Source organism: Pundamilia nyererei, unplaced genomic scaffold (assembly GCF_000239375.1).
Source record: "Pundamilia nyererei isolate P.nyererei 1_Seehausen unplaced genomic scaffold, PunNye1.0 scaffold00139, whole genome shotgun sequence".
Classification (NCBI taxonomy): Eukaryota; Metazoa; Chordata; class Actinopteri; order Cichliformes; family Cichlidae; genus Pundamilia; species Pundamilia nyererei.
Genome location: NW_005187540.1, coordinates 1,448,494 through 1,452,864, shown reverse-complemented (window position 1 = coordinate 1,452,864; position 4,371 = coordinate 1,448,494). Strand labels below are relative to the sequence as shown.

Sequence of the window (4,371 nt, the reverse complement as noted above, 5' to 3'; positions counted from 1 at the left end):
GGAAATGAAGGACGCATTTGAAGGAGTCGACGAATTGGGACAGCCTTCGTCGCCTGGCTGTGACGTAATGAGATGCAGCCTCCGAAGGATGCTGCCTACATTTTGGGACACAGCTAATGACTTCCTGTTTCTTGGCTGACATTGCGTCTGAATATGATCGGATTTTAATAGTTGGAGATTTTAATATCCATGTCTGTTGCCCTGATTGAATGCTTGCTCAGGAGTTTTTAAATCTCATTCAGTCTTTTAACTTTGTACAGTCTGTACACGGCCCTACACCAGCAGGGCCGCACTCTTGACCTGGTGTTATCGTGCGGTTTATCTGTTTTTAATTTGGGATTCAGTGTTTTCTGATCACAAACCTGTTTTATTTGACATTTCTCTTGTGCATGAGTTTAAAGCTCGCGCTCCACCCAGGTGCTGTCGAATTTTTAATTCTTCCACTGCTGCTCTCTTCTCCTCAACTTTTATAGAAAAAAATCATTTTATTGACCCTGGGATTACTTTAGGATGGATGAGCTGCTTTTGCAGTTCCAGGAAACCTGTACCGAGACCCTAAACATTGTGGCCCCATCAAAAATCAGGCGGCCTAAACGTATTCCCCAGCCCTGGTTAAATGAATCCACCCGAGCGGTCAGACGTCAATGCAGGAGAGCAGAGCGAAAGTGGAAGAACAAACTGCAGGTTTCTTTTGAAATGTTAAAGGACTGTTGGGAATGCTATCAACATACAGTGAAAAATGAAAAAAACACATTTTTCTCAGGTAAAAAAAGGTAAATGGCCTGTGTTTGTGTAGCGCTTTACTTGGTCCTAAGGACCCCAAAGCGCATCAAGCGATCGCATCAAATTGTCATAATCCCCGCGCTCTTTATAAGACCATCAGTTCTATTTTAAACGTGCCCCAGTCTGCCACCCTGGAAGGCTCTGACAGGTGAGTCCATCAGGTCAGCAATAGTACCTCCTACATATGACCCATCCACGTTTAGTCCCTGTTCAGCTGCCTTGTACCAGTTTGAACCCATCTCAATTACACTTCTTAACCAGATGGTTAGACAAATGAAACCTTCTGGTTCTCCCGTGGATGTGATCCCTGCATGGCTCTTTGAAGAGGTTTTCTGTCACAGTACTGGGTCGGCGCAGCACCTGGTTTATCTCCATTCTTGGCAGTCAGCTCATTTTTGCTTCAGAGGTCTGATCGGAGGAAGCGGGGGAAGAGAGACAGCTTTCCTGTGCTGCTTTGTTCAAGGTTCAAGGTTCTTTATTTGTCAGCTTCGGAGAGAAGTTGATCTTCGGGCGCTTTATTCCTGGGCTGCTGCTGGTAAGATACACCTGAGACTTGTTGGAGCTGGATTAATCCCCACAACTCTGAAAGCATGGAAAGCAGTGTTGGGTAAGTTACTTTAAATTAGTAACTTAGTTACATTACTAGTTACTTCTATCAAAAGTAACTCAGTTACTTCAAGTACTCTCAGAAACAGTTCATAACTTCAACTCATTCATGTCACCTAAAAGGTAAACCTGTTTCTCCATCACCTGTTCAGCTCTGATGGTTCAGTAAGGACATCTCCTGGTTTCATCTTCATGTTTCTCTCTCACCACATATCCAACCGACATCATGACCAGCAGCTTTCCAGCTGTGGCTCCAGCAAACATCAGATCCATCAGTTTCATGACTGAAGGAGCAACAGGAGAGGGAGGGGAGAGGATGAGAAGAGGTAGCTGTGCAGCAAAGACAGAATAACGCCAGCTTTGTGTCTTTTTCATTGTATTTGAAGTCCGGGACACGAAACGCGTAATATTATGTAATAATAATATAATATTTTCTTTGAATACTAGACGATTCCATTTTTTACGGGACGGTTGGCAACTCTAATAAGTTATGAACAAAATAAAGTTCAACATCATTAACTTCATAGCACCACCCAGCTGTATAGAAACTCCGTCATGCTAGCTAGCACGCAGTACGGAAAAAGTCAGCATAACGAAAATAAACTCCACCTAAACTTGGTTCATATCTGACCCAGATAGACTGCAGGTCAGAACTTCTTACCTGAAGTTCAGTTCACACTTGGACCGGCGGCCGCCTCGGGTCTCTTTTCCTTCTGCGTCCCTTTTCCTTCATCCACCTGCTGGCCTCCACCACTTGCTAATGTTACTGAATCTGTGGAAGCTCCGCGATAGCCACCACACGAAGTAACGAGTAACGAGCCTATCTAAATCCCAGTAACGAGTAACGCGTTCCTGATTTTGGCATAATAACTAGTTACCGTGCTCGTTACCACAATAATAACGTAGTTACTGTAATGCGTTAGTCCCAACACTGTTAATGAGTCGCAGCAATGCAAAGAAACACTGAATCATTTTAACCAACATCAAAGCTGTCACAGAAATAAGAATATATCCACGTGTTTGAATAAAAACAGACTGGGTGTTTTCTCACAGCTGAAACTAAAGCAAGAAGCAAAAGGAAGCTGAAACGGTGCCTCCAAACACACTAACAGACCTTTGTGGGCTTGATTTAAGACTCCCTGATTGCAGACGGATCATGAACAGGCTGCACTTGTGTTAGACTCATTTTTAACCACCTAAACTTTTAACATCATGCAGCTGTTTGACGGAGAAGAAAATCTGAGAGAAACTGATCACGCCAACCTGCTGCTGCCTCCACCTGCAGGCTGTGCGGCTCAAAGACAGTCTCCATGTTGGTCTTCAGAGCACAGGTGTAGCTCCCAGAGTCCTCTGCAGTCAGGATGAGAAGGAGGGAGGGGCCAGTGTCTGAGACGGCGTGGCCATCTTTGAACCACGTGACCTCCAGTTGGTGGAAAGTGCAGACTGACAGAGCAGTGTGACGGTTTCACCTCTGCTCACCCTTTTATCATCACTGGAGCTGATTATTCTCATTTTAGACTAATCTAAAATCAAAGTGTTCATTAGTTTTAATAAACAGTCGTTAATATTAAAGATTAATATTTGTGTCAGAACCAGGACATTTTTCTCTCACCATCAACTCTGACAGTCACTCCTGTCTGGTTAGTAAAACGTCCTTCGGGATGATCAGCTTCCATCCTGAAGCGAAAGCTTGCGTTGTCTCCCTGCTGAACATCTCTGATCTGTAAAGTTTGTCTTCTTGTCTCCCAGATATTGATAACGAGGATCGATGTTTGCTGAGTCACTGTCACACACAGACGGAGTGTTAGTGTAGCAGTACCGGTGGTTCTGACACCAGAGGACTCTGACGATCTTTGGTGGAACTTCTGTTTGATTCACTTTGAAAGACTTCAGAGGTGTGAAGGTGCAGCGGAGGGTGGCAGTGGGTCCTCTGACAGCACAGGTAGACCTGAGAGGATAGACCACAGTTTGACCCACAGCATCTAAAGAAGAGCAAACACAGAGCTGAGATCCGAACACAGTGACTCAGTTCACAGACAGAAAATACAGACTGCTGTGTGTGAAGCTCTAAAACAAAGTTTCCGAAACGTAAAGAAGTCGGGCAGCCAGGAAGAAAGGTTTGATGTGAAAACACAAGCAGCTACAATAAGACACATAAAAATGTTAAACACGTCTTACCTGCCAGCAGGAACAGGAGCCCACAGACTGTTTTTGTCCCAAACTGCCATCCTTACGTTTTAATGAGCCGACTGAATGACGACTTCTTTAAACGTGTGGTCAGCAGTGCTGATGAAGACACTGACTGACACACTGGGTTTGATTTCTTTGCGATCAGCTCTGAACCTCATTTTTTTTTACCTCTTAATAGAAAATATTGAAATGTCCTATTTGTCGCAACATTTCATCAAACAGAGAAAACACAAATGTTTCCTCTGCTGACGCAGTCTCCGCGCACAAACAATCCAACCTTCATTCAAATTGAAATAAATACGTAACAATTAATTTGAGGAGTGACGGTGGTGAGAGAGAGCGAGGTTTTAGATGTGAGAGATTTGTGACGTTTAGCGTGTTTGGAGTGTGTAGTTAATGTGTTGTTTTGTGGATAGTTTTAGTTTGTGTGTCAGAACAATGAGGCGGCTCCTGAATGTCGCAGTTCTACTAAAAAGCCACCAAAGACACAAATAATGTAGTGGACACAAATAATTTGCGTGACTCATATTTGATGCAGAACACCTGATTGTTCTGTAAATAGTTTGAAATGGTTATAAAAACTGCCTCGGCTGCATTTTTAGGTAAATAGCTGCAACTTTGTTGTTTGCAAAACTCTTTTTTGAAGAATTAACTAGTAACTATAATTAATTACTTTTTCAAAATAACTTGCCCAACATTGGTAATTAAATAGTGTATTTTGCAGACAAAGAGTTCCAGGACTGTCTCCCAGACCACAGCAGGAGCTTCACACAGACTCGTTATACAAGTCAG

The 4,371-nt window shown here is 43.3% G+C and overlaps 1 pseudogene; it reads right to left on the bottom strand.

The window, feature by feature from the left end:
* LOC106456363 (uncharacterized) overlaps nt 1-3,617 on the bottom strand; it is a 4,799-nt pseudogene extending 1,182 nt beyond the window's left edge.
* Nucleotides 3,618-4,371: the final 754 nt, after the last annotated feature.